Here is a 16,403-nt window from a genome sequence, read left to right as displayed (position 1 = left end):
TATATCTCTAGTTAATCACTGTACATTAATCCGATCAAACAAAAGTAGTAGAAGTAGCGAACTTAAACTTGTCTTATGTAAAAAAAATAAAAAAATAAAAAATATATAATTGTACAGAATTACTAAATATTCGAAAGTAATCCAAACAAGGCATGCAATCTGTTTCCAGTCAGAAATCATTTATTAAGTACTCCAAGTAAAACAAAAATAGAGTAATCATTTCCTCACAAGCTTTCTAAATATATATATATATATATATATATATATATATATATATATATATATATATATATATATATATATATATATATATATATATATATATATACTTTTTTCAGGCAAGTGAGTAGTTTATTGTGCTATAAAACAAAGTGTTATTGGTACACATGTTAAATTCACATCCCTTCCCCCATCAGTGTGGCATTTGAGATGGTCCTGCCCTACATAGTAGCTGTCATAATACTATAACCCTTATGTACTTTAAATAATATCTATAATGATGTGGTACCTCTTATTTAACCAGATTATTAAGTAGATTATTAAGTCTGTGATTTTATCCAATACAATATACTACATGGCTGGGAATATATCAACCTTAGTCCATTTGACAATCAAAAAAAATATATAAATATATACATATACACTTTGCATGTAAAAAAATCAATAGTAAAAATCATATTCTATTTTCATAACCTATTGTTAACAAAGATCAATTTCATCCTTCTAGACTTCTTCAGGTCTGTGTACAAGAATGCTAAAAACTATCTATAAAAATATATATAATTGTATAATTAGTTAGTATTGTTATTACACATCATTTTGAATAAAGTGGAAAAAAAGATAACCAGAAAAAGAAAAAAAAATAAGAAAAAATATATGATGATGGAAACAAAATATACACATAATTACAACTGATTTAAAATGGTATTTAAAACCAACTGGTAGAATAAAATAAAATAACATAAAATTAGTCATGCAAACAATGTGGCAATTTTCTATGTTCCAGTGCACTTTTAATTTAACAGTAGTAGTTTAGTTCAGGCTTCCTAAAAGAGTTCAGCTTTAATTGCGACGTGAGTTCATGTTTCTCTAGAATATTTGGGATGTCTTCTTCAAGATCACCCATGTCTATGTGATCCAGGATCTGGAACTTAAAACCTGTGTGTCTTTTATGAAGAGAAAGATGTTTGGCTAGTGCATTATTTTTACATCCAGTGCGGATTTCTGACAGATTACATGAAATCCTACACTTGAGTTTATTTACAGTCTTGCCCACATAGAATGCAACACATTCATTGCACTGTGCCCTGTAAATTATTTTTGTAGTGTTACATTCACCCCCTGCACTGGTCTTAATGATTTTCTTTAAATAAGGGCAATAAAAACTATCACCTTGCTGTATAAACATCCAAAATGTACAATTAGCTTCACATCTTTTAGTGTTTCTCTCATATGCTCTAGGTTTAAATTCAACAAAACGTCTAATGTTCCCGGCCTTCCTATAAACAAAGGCTGGAGCTTCACCTAAGGTGTTAATCAGAAAAGGGTTTCCTGTGACAATGTCCCAGTTTTCTTCAATAACATTTTTGAAACTGTGATAATCCAAAGTGTATGTCAGGATACAGCTATTTTTGCATTTGTTATTCTCTGTGGAATTTCTTAAAATTCTCCTACTGGGGAGGTTGAGTGACGGTGCTTTAGTCCTTTTCAGTTCTATAATGGGTTCCAGGATATTTTTTAACATCTGACTTTCATAGCTCTCACTAAAAAATCATTCTCTAAGTTATCATTCTCAAAAATGGTTACAACTCTGTGGTAATTCTAGCTAAACTATAGCCTTGGGACTTCACTACATTATACTTGTTTTTTGTAGGATGTAGACTTTTACTGTGGAGTAATCAGTTAACCTCCGTTAGTTTTCTGAATAGATCAGTGGTGATTCTGTTATTGTTGGTATCCTTGGAAATCTGAATATCTAAGAAAGTGGTTAAAATATAGCTATGGGAAGAGGTAAACTTCAGGAAGGGGGTTGTGTGATTATGGTAAGTGATAAAATCTGCAAGCTGCAAGGTGTCACCTTCCCACACAATAAAGATGTTGTCAATAAAACGTAACTAGCATGTGATATGCTGCATGTAGTCTGTGTTTTTAAAACAAAGTCCTCCTCCCACTTGCCCAGGGCTATGTTAGCTATGCTGGGAGCCATGGCAGTCCCCATTGCTATACTAGTTTTTTGTTTGTAGTGTTTGCCATTGAAAGTAAAGAAATTGAAGTTCAGTACAAGATTAATGAGCTTGCTTAACGTTTGCAGGTGTGCATGTGTACCTTGATTATGTTTCTTAAAAACTCTATAGCTGCTGCTATACAGCAATTGTGAGGGAGCACTGTGTACAAGGATTCCACATCAATAATTAATAAAATACTGTCAGCTTCCACTGTAATGTTTTTATTTTCCTCAAAAAATCCATTGAATCTCTTATGTATGACTTATTCTTTTCTGCTAAAGGTTTCAGCAAGTAATCGAGGTAAATGGCTGTGGCTTCAGTAAGGGAACCTCCACCGGTCTATAAGGTGGGACTTCTCTGTTCTTGTGTGGCTTTGGTATTCCAAAAAAGTAAGGTAAATGTTGGCATGGGCTCCATAAATAATTATAAAGATTTTCTGTAATATGTTTTTTTTCCCATAATATGGTGAGATTAGTGTTCCATAAATCATATGCTCTTTTTATGTCATCCATGGTAAATAACTCATAAAATATGTTATCCTCCAGCATGTTCTCTATCTCTGGGTTGTAGCTAGTGGTATCAGTCACAAGTATACCTCTTCCCTAGTCTTCCTTCATTACATGCCTGGATTTATCATTGCCTAGCTCAATCAATGGACAACACACTTTATTCATCTTCAGTCAGTGTTTTAACAGAGTGGTTCCAGATAAGTGGAGCACCTGTTATTGTGGCACCTGTTATTGTTGTTATTGTACCTGTTATTGTGGCTGGCTCCTCTGTCTGAGCCTGGGACCTGGGTTGTAGTCAGGGTTCCATTTGGGATTGCCCAGGTATTGTATTTCCCTCACCCCTGTCCATTGTTTGGTTCTCCTGTCTCCTTGGGAGGTTCGTGGATAGGGTATGAGACCTCTGGAATTTCTCCTCTGCTTTCTGGAATCTCGGTGGGTTGTAGTAGTATTCCTCACTGTGGCTGTGGTAGGGGGAACCTGGTAAGAAGGACAAGCTCTGGGGCTCTGGTGATGGTCATCGCTCTTGTTCTGGTACTGGTGCTGGATTTGGTATTAGTGTGGTGGTTGATGTCTTTGCTGTCGATATTGGTTTTCCTGAAGAAACTGGTCTCTGTGAAGGTGCTGCTGCTCCTGGTAGCTGGATTGTCTGTGGTCCCAGTCGTCCTGGTATTCCTGTAATTAGTCATGTAGATCTCTCTGTCAGTTCTGGTTGCCTCTGTGGCTTATGTTCCTATCCCGATCCTTCTGTGATGTCAAAGTCTTCTGTGGAGTGTTGATAGCCAGAGGGGATTGGGATCGTGAGGAATTAGATTTTCGGGGGCAGCCTCCTGGTGGTCGTGTATTGTGCCCCTGTCTGATTTTCTGCAAGGATCTCCCCTGGGAAAATCCCATTGAGGTCTGCTGGCATGGTTATTATTTCCCTAATATCCCCTGTTATAACTAAAGCATTCTCTGTTGTTGGTTCTCCTGTTGTTGTTGTTATTATTATTATTATTATTGTACCTCATAGTAAGTCTCCCAGGATCATCTTTGTCCACTTGATCTTGTTTCATTTTATTAATCTTCCTTTTTTTAATGAACTGCTCATATCCTTTCACTCTTTCTTTAAGCAGCTCAAATTTAGCATCTAGGTCATTGTGGTTTTCAGTTTCCAATGTTGTTTTTAAAGATGTGATGTCAGCCTTTATAGCTTCCTGCACACTAAGGTTGTTCCTTACTAGCAGATGAATAAGTTTGTAGCTGGCATCCTCTAAAATAACTTCCCATTCCTTAGAAAGTGAATCATCCATACTTTTCCACATTGGCCTTTTGTTCAATCGAAGTCCCCTGGGTAGAATCTTCTTATCTATGCTTTGTTGTAAATAAATGTGTTCCCAGTAGAGACCCAGCATGCATTTCAGTTGCTTTTCTAGTTTAGAAAAAGGTCTCTGAATGCATATTTTCTGGGCCCATTCTTCCCTGTTCATTTTCTGTATCTGTTTGTATCTGATCTGCTTCTGTATCATTCCAGATAGGTACAGTTAGTAAATCATTTAGCCTGTCATTATCCATGTTTTAAAATGCTGGAATATCACACCAATTCAGGGATCATTTGACGGAACAAAACAAGAAATCTCTGTGGTATCCCCGAAGTCTCAAAGCAACCCACTAAACAAGTGTAGTGGGTCCAAAAACAAAACAGTGTAAGAAACTTCTCTATGTAGAAGATTTTCAGTCCATGTATCTCTAGTTAATCACTGTATATTAATCAGATCAGACAAAAGTAGTAGAAGTAGTGAACTTAAACTCGTCTTAAGTAAAAAAAAAATAATAAAAAATATATCATTGTACAGAATTACTAAGTATTCAAAAGTAATCCAAGCAAGGCAGGCAGTCTGTTTCCAGTCAAAAATCCTTTATTAAGTACACAGACAAGTGATCCAAGTAAAATAAAAACAGAGTAATAGTTTCCTCTCAAGCTTTCTAAATATATATATATATATATATATATATATATATATATATATATATATATATATATATATATATATATATATATATATATATATACTTTTTATCAGGCAAGGGAGTGGTTTATTGTGCTGTAAAACAAAGTTATTGGTACATATTGTGGCACCCGTGCCCTGGCCCAGCAATCAAGGAGCCTCAGTCCTCACCACTAACACAAGAGAGGGTGTCTCATATATGAGGAAAGGATAACAAATACACACAGTAAAGTGCAATTTCCCTTAAGAGCACACAGAGATCACAGTCAGTCCGGTGCTGGTCACTCCCTTGCTCTCCAGGTCCCCAATAAGACTCCCCACTGGCACAGCTATAGGGTCCAGATCTCAGCCTAGCTGGGCAAGCTAAAATCTCCAGCACCCTCTCTGTCCAACCAGTGTTTTGTGTCCCTGCCCAAGTAGCTGACACACACACACTTTGAGATAAGAATTTACACAACCACACAGACACTTCTGGGGAAGGCTGGCACAGGTTCTCCAGATGTGTCCCTTTTACCCAGACTATATAGTAGTAATTACTGCCACCACCCAGATAATATTTTATCAGCTACTCAAAGGCCCTTAAAAGGGTGTCCAATTATTAATGTGCAATATTATTATCCAATTGGTAGTATGACTAAACAGTCTCAAGGCTTATTAGAGGGACCTAGTACAAGATCCTTATATACATGCAATGTACTCTTAGAGTTTAACTTATTTCTACACAAACCAGCCACAGTTAAAAGGTTTTAAAATATTTAATAATAAATAATTAAAACAGGATGGCCATGGTGGTGCAGTGGCTAGCATTGTCACCTTACAGCAAGAGGCTATTCGGTTCGATCTTCGGCTGGGGTGTCTTCTGTGCGGAGTCTGCATGTCTTCCCTGTGGTCGTGTGGATTTCCTCCGGGTGCTCCGGTTTCCTCCCACATCCCCAAAGACATGCTGCAAGTGGATTGGACATGCTAAAATTGGCCCTAGGTGTGAGTGCGTGCGTGTGCCTTCTGTGGAAGGTTGGGCACCGGGCTGGCAACTCAACGCCATTGCTGTAATCTGGACTGGCTAAAACAGGGGGTCCTCCCAAAGCTTCTTTAAGCTTCTGGAATGCCTGTTCACATGCTGGGGTCCACACTACCTTATCTGGCTTATTCTTCCTTGTTAGGTCTGTGAGGGATGCAGCTATTGTACTATAACTGGGGATGAACTTTCTGTAGTACCCTGCTGTCCCTAATAATGCCCTCACCTGCTTTTTAGTAACAGGCGCAGGGCATGCCTGAATGGCTTCCACTTTGGCAGGTTCTGGCCTTATCTTATCACTCCCCACTCTATGCCTGAGGTAGGAGACCTCTGCCATACCCACCTGACATTTGCTCAGCTTAATGGTCAACCCTACCCTCTGTAGTCTGCCGAGCACCTCCATGACATGCTGAAGGTGCTCTGGCCAGGAATGGCTGTAGATAGCAATATCATCTAGGTAAGCAAGGGCAAACCCTCCTGCTTCTGCAAGGATACAATATACCAGCCTCTAGAAAGATGCTGGGGCATTCTTCATCCCAAAGGGCATCTTTGTGAACTCATACAAGCCAAAAGGAGTCACAAAGGCTGACTTTTCTCTAGCACTCGGAGTCAAGGGCACCTGCCAGTACGCCTTGGTACGATCAATGATTGTAAGATACTTAGCCCCACCCAGCTGCTCTAGGGCCTCATCTGTCCTAGGCATGGGGTAAGCATCCAACTCGGTGTGACTATTTAATTTCCTGTAGTCCACACAGAACCTGGTGCTGCCATCCTTGTTTGGCACCAGCACCACTGGGGAGGCCCAGGGACTGTTGGATTCTTGAATCACCCCTAGTTCTAACATCTCCTGTACCTCCTCCCTTAGAGTCTGTTTGACACTCTCAGGTGCTCTATAAGGGGCCTGCCTAATAGGCCTTTAAGGTCCTGTATCCACCTGGTGCTGTACCAGGTGGGTGCACCCTGGTTTCCCAGTGAACATGTCCCCAAATTCCTGCAACACTGCTCAGATTTCTCAAACCTGGGTAGGAGATAGCTGCTGGGACATTGCTACCCCATCCACTGAGGTGTCAGCCCAAGCCTCACTGAGGAGAATAGTCCCCAGATCTCCCTCAGACTCCTCCTGCAATCCACTGCAAATGCTCAGCACAAGGGCCTCCCTATCATGTTAAGGGTTAATCCTGTTAACATGGTACAGTTTGTGCCCCTGCCATCTGCCTAGCAGTTCCACCATGTAGTTAACATCACTTACCTATCTCACCACCTTGTAGGGTCTATCCCAAGCTGCTTGTGAGGCTGTCCTGAGGGTTAGGACGTATGCCACAAAGACTCATTGTGAGACTTGCACTCACCTTCCCTCAGTCACAGGCAAAGGCATCAAAAGCCCAATAAGTTCTGCATAATAATAGGCCTTTGTATGTTTTATGCTCATATGACCTACAAAACCCTTTGCCCCAGTATACAGATTCCCCTTTCTTTGAGAATCATATAGGTCTCCTTCTTTCACAACTCATCTGAAGTAGCACATTGTTTTTGGACAGAACAGTTAAACTCATGCTGCCTCTGCCTGTCTGCCTAATTCCACATGCCTGGCGTGATGTGGTTATCCCACCGCTGCCAAACAATTAATATGTGAGGATTTCCCGACCACTGCCAAACAGAAATGTGAGGTGGATATCAATCACCACACCTAACACCAGAGAGAGTGTCTCATATATGAGGAAAGGATAACGTTAAAGGTTTTAAAATATTTAATAATAAATAATTAAAACCACAAAACAATACTTTCTACTATACAGTGCTAGTCAAAAGTTCAGAGATCACACAGAAATACTTAAAATAATTCATTAGTACAGTTTCAAATTTTTCTTTCTTCTAGCTATATTTACAAGAATACACACTTAAAAATAACTTACTTACATAGAGCAAGGCAGAGTGCTGTGTTTGTTATCTTGCAGTTAGTCAGAAACAGAGCAATAAAATACATTTGCATGTTTAAATCTATCAATTTAACTCAGTAAATTAGTTTTTGTTTCTTCTTTCAGCAGCAGCAAGGGTAAAAGTTTTTTCTTGGCTGGAAAAAGGCAGCTGTGTTTTAGTTTTTTATCTTGGCTGGAAAGGCCAGCTGTGCTTTAATGTTGTTTTTCTCTCTCTGTGTATGGCGTGTTGGAGACATTGAATTTTCTTGGTTGCATAGAATGTCTTCCTTACCACAGTAAGCACATGGTGGTCAAAGTTTAGGCTACAGTCAACGTCCCTCTTGAAGTATATTGACATTGTTTGGGGATTTAGTGATTGCACCTAATTTGCAGTCATCATCTGTTTTGGCCTGAAGTTCTAAGAAGCAAATTCATGTGAGATTGTGTTGAAGGTCTCTTTATTGACAGCAACTTTCTTCTTGTTGTTGTTGTATTTATAATACTAGATGATGTCCATGAGAGGTGTTTTTTTTTTTTTCTTGGATCTTTTCTTGATCCTAACAGATACACACAGTATACTTCAAATTTCAACTGTCTGTAATGAGATCTTCCTTGTAAGTTATTCCTTGCCTTCCCTTCCCTTTTTCTCTGTGAGTCTTCTCACTAATCTCTACATACTATTTCTAGTGCCATAAATAAAAATATATGAAAGGCTTAGTACATCATTGGACTACATGTCTTGCTAAAACATTCCCTTTTCATCCATATTATATATGACATATTCTCAGTCTTCTCTCTCTCTCTCTATGTCCTATTTGTTTACAAACAAACAAAAGCAAGTCAAATTGCTAAATAACTACACTAAGTCTCTCTTGATTTACAATCTGTATATTGATTAAAGTGTTCTGTATCTATCTGGGTGGATAAAAAAACATTATTATTTATATAGGAAGGACACTGATTACACAACAAAAGAACCAGGTGACACTGAGAGAAGAGTTTGTAGAAAAGGGTTACCATTTGCAGGATTTAGAGACCATGCAAAATTTAGATAGGACAGGGACAGGTAAACCTTATGTTAGAAGGAATAGGATGACACTTGCTCCCCCAGTCAGGACAGCTCAAGACCAGGTACATAGAGTTGTGATCCCTTATACCAATAACAATAAAAAAGTTTTAGGAGTGATAAATAAGAACTGGAATATTCTATTATTAGATGATAGAATAAAACAAATTGTGGGTGAAAGACCGAGGATGTGTTATAAGAATACCAGATCCCTTAAGATATTACTCTGTTATGAAACCTACAATACACAGAGGATGCTGAGTTCAGTGAGAAAGGGTTCTTTTGCATGTTGTGGTTGTAATCAGTGTCCTTATATAGCTAATTGCAATGTTTTTATCCACCCAGATACAGCAGAAACATACACCTTTAATCAATATACAGATTGTAAATCAAGAGACTTAGTGTATTTAGCAATTTGCCAGACTTGCACATGTTTCTATGTGGGTAAAACAAATAGGACACTGAGAGAGAATCAGAGAACACATATATGTCATTAATAAGTTGGATGAAAGGAATGCTTTAGCAAGACATGTAGTCCAACATGGTACAAGCCATAGATTTACATTTATGGTACTAGAAATAGAATGTAGAACAGTGAGATTAGGTAATATTAGGACTCATACGGAGAAACAGGAAGGTAGATGGATAATCAAGTTACAAGCAGACAAGAGTCATGGCCTGAATGAGATGATTTCACTAAAACCATTTTTAGCATATCCCCCTTTGTCTCATTAATACAATGACTAGTTTAGATATATGTTGTTTGTTTTAAGCTTAAGTAATCAAATAGTAAAATTGTTTTTAATAAAGTTATTTTAAAGCCTTTTATAATGAGATTTTAAAGTAGATATATATGTTATTTATATGAAATGTGAACAAGGGTTTTCAATTATAGCTCATTGTTATGTGTTTTATATATCTTTGTCTGTTTTTATATGTGTATTTTTAAACACTTAAATATTAATGAGCTTCCTGTTTTTATGTGTAATTTCATTGGCTCAACAGTTTTTGAACTATTATTTAAGATGTTTGCGGGTGCAGCGGTAGCATTGTTGCCTCACAGCAAGAGGTACCCCGTTTGATTCTCAGCTGGAGTGCGGGGAGTGCCTTCTGTGTGGAGTCTGCATGTCCTCCCCGTGGTTGGGTGGGCATTCGAAAGATATGTGTAAATGGACGTGCCTTCATTGAGGGTTGAACGTCGAGCTGGCACCTCGGCATTCGTGAAAATTTACTGCCAATCATTAGTGGACCGGAGTTCCGCTGTGGCGACCCCTAACCTGGAAAAGCCGAAAGACAACAACAATATTTAAGAAGTTTGCTACTTTGTGTTGTTGAAAGTCTGATGAAGCATCTTTCGTGACATGAAAACACTTACTTGTGGAGTAAAGGGTTAGCTTCGATAGTCGTGGTGTGCCTGTTTTTTTTCTTTTACTCATTTGTTACTTTTCTTAGACAGGCACTTTGCCCTGGATGTTTTTTCGTTTTCTATTGGTCTACATTTGTATAAGTGTTTGTACAGGGCAATTGTGTATACCTTACTATGGTTGTCAGTACTATATGTGGGAACAGGAGCTTGGAAATTATTTATGTCATCCCTTATGACGGTATAATTAATTAGCTTTTACCTAAGATGGGTTTATGTGTTATAACTATTTCAAATGTGAATGATTTGTGATCAGATTTAACCAGTGAGGATCCTATACTTGTGGTGGTACTACAGTCACCCATATTTGTAAGGACCAGGTCGAGAATATTTGAACTCCTTGTGGGTTGCATACCATTTATTGCAGGGCATTAATGTTAACAAAGTCTAGGAACCTTTGTGTGAGCATGTCGGTACTCATACAAGTTTCCCAGTCAATGAAGGGATAGCTAAAAATTGCCCATGTCTAGAGTGTATGGTTGTAATTTGATTTACTAAAGTAGGTCCAAATAAACAGCATATGTATCTTGGTTCATTGAAGGGAACCTATAGCTAACAATGACTTGAAGGGGTGTCTTACCCACAATTAGTTGAACTTCTAGTAGCTCCATGGAGTTTTCCTGTCTACTCAGTCTAGAGATGTATTTATCTTTGATGAAGATAGATACTCCTCTTCTTTTGGCTCTCTCATGTTCATTTTGTGGTCGGAAAGTGTGGAAGGCATTGTAGCCTTACAAGGCTGGGGTACTCTCTGTGGCCCTAAACCACATTTCTGTGACTGCACATATGTCAACATCCTTCAGGGAGAGGAGTGCTTCCAGATAGTGTAGTTTCTGATTTAAACTCCTAGTGTTTAGCAGCATAAACTTTAATTTATTTGTGAGTGATATTTTCACATCAGAAATTTTGTTCTTGAGACCTTGCCTAAAAAGGTTCTATATGGATGCAGCTGCCTTAGCCAGCAACTGAAAGTCTAGAGGTGACAGGTAAAGACCATCTCTGACAAAGTGGCAAGGTCTATCAACCATGCCATCTCAGGCTGACAGGAACAGGATCTCGTTAGAATAACACCAGAATCTAAGTCAATTGTTGAAGTCAATGATTTTTTGTTTATATTGTGGTATAATCCTAGGTGAGAGTAAAATGCTGCTCAAGGCTAGAGACATACCTGCCTAGGATACATATTCATATAGCTCAAACATGTCTCCCTTCATGTAGTCCAATGAGGTACATCTCAAGTCATTCACACCAACATGAACTATGACGGAGTCATAATGGTACTTGTTGTTGAGAGACTTGAGGAAATGTATGATCTGATTGGTCCTGGTACCCAATAGACAGCTGACAGTAACCTTCTTCTTGTCCAGCCTGGTGAGTGGAACATCTATGTGTCTCCCAATGGAGTCATCTATGACTAAAAAAAAATTGGTTTTGATGTGCTTTGCCTTAAGGGTTTATTTGGTGAGACACTGATGCTTGTATTGTTATGTGTATTGAGTGCTGTAGGTGCTGTATTAGGTGTAGCATGTTTGCAACTGGAAGATGTCTGGAGTTTAGGTAGGTTTCTGGTGGGTACCTCCACATATGATGGTTTATGTGCTGAGTGCATGGTTTGTGTAGGATGTGTAGTATGGGAACTGACAACAACCTGTTCAGTGTACAAGGATTCCATATTCTTAGTGTAGATCGATTTATCACACATGTTAATTGGGTGATTTAGGAGTAGAGGGTTGTCAGTGTACTTGAGGCAGTTGCTACACTGTCTCAGGATACCCATGTCAATCAGGCTGGTATGAGAAATGGAGGGAAACTGATCATCCATAACGCTAGGGTAAATCCTGGTTTCATAGCAGGGAGAGACAATGGAGGGATATGGTATAAATGGGTGCTCTAAATGGGGTCTATACTAATGGAGTGCTCTATAAAGGGTCTATACTAGTGGGATTCTCTGTATTTTATGAGACTATTGTAGATTTGATGGTTTTGGGACTGCTTAAGGGGCAAAAGTGTAGCTGAGGTGCTCGCTTATCAGCTCAATTTAATGACTTCTCAGCCAGATCATGGACAGCTACTATGGGAAAATGTATCTACTTGAAGTTTTTGCATCTATAACTGCCTACGGTTACCCCCATTATGTGGTAGCGCATGGTGGTGCATGGAGGTGAGCTACAAATTAACAGCTGAATATAGCAGAACAGTGGCTGGTCGCCTATATCTCTGGAGCTGTGTTAAAACAGTGAGCAAACTGAATTAAACAATTTAACCAATGACAAAGCTCAAAACTGAGCCCTGTGCCAGCAACCTTCAATCATATAAGTCCTACCTGCACTCTCCTGCCACAAGGGTGCAGGGGGACCCTCTCCAACAATAAGTAACCTTATTTAGTGCTCAATTTAACAAACATTACTAGATTCAACAAGTCTGAATCTTGTTTGTGCTACAGCAGACAGAAAATGCAACAAATCAGCAAGAACAGATTTAAAAAATCATCAATATAGCAAACATATAGTTTAAAAGTGCAAAATACAGTACAAGATTGTACTTATGGCTAGCAGAATGCAACAGATTCATTGGATTGCACAGATGAATTCAGCAGAGCAGTGGCTGGTTGCCTAGCTCTGTGGAAATGTGTTAAAACAGTTAGCAAACTGAATTAAACAATGTAATCAATAAAAAACTCAAAACTGAGCCCTGTGCCAGCAACCTTCAATCAGATAAATCCTAACTGCACTGTCCTGCAACAAGGGTGCAGGGAGGCCACTCTCCAACAAAAGATACCCTGATTTACTGCTCAATTGAACAAATGGAACCAGATTCAGGAGGTCTGAATCTAGTCTATGCTACAGCAGACAAAACGTGCAAAAAGTCAGTTTTAAAAAATCATCAGTATAGCAAAAATTAAATTTAAAAGTGTAAAATACAGTATAAAATTGTACTTACTGTTAGTAAAATGCAACTGATACTGTACCTTGGATTGCACAGGTGAATACAGCAGAGAAGTGGTTGGTCACCTTACTCTGTGGAGCTGTGTTAGAAATATGCCATATTGTATTTTCCTGTCTTAAAATATTACTAGTATGTATTTGCTCAGTGTTGAATCCTAAAAACCCAAAAGCCAAAAGAATCCCAAAGACCAGTGTGAAAAAACAAACACAAACCAAATATCAGTGGAAGGCACAAAGGAGAGCAACCAAACAAGATTAAATGTAAAAAATGTAATCTCGTTTGGTTACTCTCCTTTGTGCCTTCCAGTGATATCTGGTCAATGTTGAATCCTATCTAGGTTAAATGTGCAGGATGTGAATGCTCAGTGCTAAGTCATGCATATAATCTCTTACTTTTTAACTTATCAAAATGTTTCTCATTTCTGCTTCATTCTTCCCTATAAGAATTTTATGATAACTTTAGTTTGGTTTAATTTGTCCAGGTTTTTGGGTTTCTAATACCATGACAGGAATAGACTCCATTCCTAAGTTAGGGTATGATTAGAGTTCATGAAATTAGTATTGTTTCGGTCTTTGATGTTAGCCAAGACTGTTGTTTTCAGCACCATTATTGTCCCCAGAATTACCTCCTTCTGTAATTCATATGGAGGTTATGTGTATTAATGGCTTATCTAGGTATGACTGTAAATTCTTTTTATTATACCAATTGCTCTTTCTTCTTCTGCGTTGCCCTCACTTCTGACTGCAAATCTTTGTATTTTATGACTTTGTGTCTTCCCGTATGCAAGGCACTGTAATCATTATTTGTAGTAATTTTGTGGACGACTATATCTGTTTTTCTCGCATCTATTTTTTAAACTGCTGGTAATGGGTGGGCCCATGTTATACACACATCATCATTCTCAATAATGCTTTATTGTTCATGTTTCCAATGTTACTCAGCCACTTCTATATCATAGTGTTCGTACAATCCCCAGTGCAACAGTCTTGCTACATTATTTTGCCTTTCAGTTTATAGGCCCTCTATCACACCTAGTAACAAGATGTGCGACTGTTTCCAATTCATTTTTACAGAATCTGCATTTGTCTGTTTGCCCCATCTTTTCCATGGATTTTGTAAACCAGTATGTACACGATCTATTGTACTGGGGTGCTATGATTAACCTTTCGCCTTTTGGTTTCAATTCATCTCTCCTTAACCATTCCTGAGTCAAATTTTGTTTAACAAGTGGTTGTTCCAGGAGATCTCTCTACTTGCTACTATATTTATAGATTTTCCATATTTTTCCTTCTCATCTGATCCTGCTCCTTATATTCTTTCTTTTTTAGTACATTCAGTTGCAGTGTGATTTTTGTCTACTTTTGGTTTAATTTCCAATTCCACTTAAAAGTGAAATGCCAATGCAAAACTAAGCAAAGATGTCATCTTAGACCTTTTCTTCTCATGTTTTAAACCTTTCACTGTGTTTTGATCTGATGAGGTCAGCAGTGATGTATGTAGTCCTACAATTGAAGATCAATGAAATAAATTGATTTTGAGGAGGTCTATACCTCCTTCAGAGTGAGGAATATATAATCTTGGTATACACTGATTTTTATATATAATTTTATGTATTTTTCATGTTTTCATGTCCAAGTGATCCAATAATTTTCAAGGCCAGTCATTCACCCTAAAACTGTAAGTTAGAACAGGAAGAACATGTAAATTTAAAACATGGGCTTTATTCCTGGAAGTCAAGGCAGTTTTCAATATCAATTTTAATCTTCTGATGCATTCCTTATTGAGCATAATTCTAGTTTGTTCATGTTTTATTGTTAATCCTTCAGCTATTCCCAAATATGTATGCACTCCAACCTCACATTCCTGTTCCATGTTCATATTATTTATAGGTTCATAGGTGTTTACTAGGCTAACAACCAGAAGGGCTTTTTAAGACTAATCATGCATCCCAAATCTCTGGCAAGTTCTGCTACCCTTGATAAGTATGAGCATGGGCCAGGGAGATGAACCATTTACTGGTTGCCTGTATCTATTAGAGGCAATTTGTCTTCATTGACCAGTAAAAGTCTGGCTGGGCAAAACCTATTTTCAACAGTAGTCCAGGGAGAAAAGCTTTACATTTAAGTTAAACACAGTACTCATTTATAATTGCAGGGTAAAAACATGTATACATGAGCTTATTTACATGATTTTTAAATCTATTTAAATCTTTTCTACATGAACATAACATTTTAACACAAAAATAAGAGATAAAATAATGCAAATTGGTTAATTATTTAATAGAAAAATAGCATACAGTGACAATTGATGTATTTATAGCATGATGGCTGTAGAGAAATGATCAAACTGTTTCTCTGAGAACAGTAATAATTTACAGACAGACAAGTAGAATGCATTTTAAAAAAATATAAGAGAAACATGAAAGGTGAAGTTATGGAAAGGAGTAGTTAGATAGCGGGACAGAGGAAGAATTGTAGTTACTGGTGGGATGTGAAAGAAGGAGGAAGAGGAAGAGTTTAGGAAATAAGTGCAGTATGAGAAGGAGCGATAAGGTACAAAAATGACTGACAAGCAAAGTGGCGCTAAGAGTTCCTGAAAAGTAATCTGAGTAAAGCTAGTCAGTTGCGCAAGAAGAACAGAGCCATCTTTGGCATAGGTGCTGTTTAAGCAAAGTTTTGAAACTATTTACGTTTTTTTTAGCTTTTTAACTGTGTGGGAATTTCATTCCAGAATTTTGACACATAATGAGAATAAAAAGAGTCTCCAGCAGTATTGAATGTCTTACTGAGATGTTGTAAAAGTTTAGTGTTAGAGCGAATGTCATTAAATGGCTAAATAATACAACAGAGTATTTTGTAATGCTGGGCATTTATCTGGAGAGTACAATAGGGTGTAGGCAATGATCATTTGTGAATATATCAACTGGTTTGGGAGTTCAAGCCAATATAATTGATTTAATGCAAGGCAGGGGTATGTTTTATAAGGTTGTTTGGTTGCAAATTTAGCTATTTTGTAGTAGCAAGAGGCTAGTTTAGTTTTATATGTAGTGCTGATATTTGTAAGAATAGAGGAACCATATAATTGAGAAGGAAGGAGGGATGCTGCTAATGATGCAATTCTTGTTTGATCTGTCTGGTAGTGTTCAGCCCTGCAGAGGAAGCTGGGTTTTGATGAGTTTTCTTGATGGAATGAAGGATGTGGTGATCAAATTTCAGATTGCCATCTTTTATGACTTTGAGTAATTTAGTTTAGTGTATGTTTTCTATTTTTGCATTATTACTTGAGGTAATATGAAATGTATCTTACTGGTTAAGGAGT

This window comes from Protopterus annectens, chromosome 3.part0 (assembly GCF_019279795.1).
Source record: "Protopterus annectens isolate FY-2018-M chromosome 3.part0, PAN1.0, whole genome shotgun sequence".
Classification (NCBI taxonomy): Eukaryota; Metazoa; Chordata; order Ceratodontiformes; family Protopteridae; genus Protopterus; species Protopterus annectens.
The sequence above is the reverse complement of the archived record's forward strand: the minus strand, read 5'-3'. Positions refer to the sequence as shown.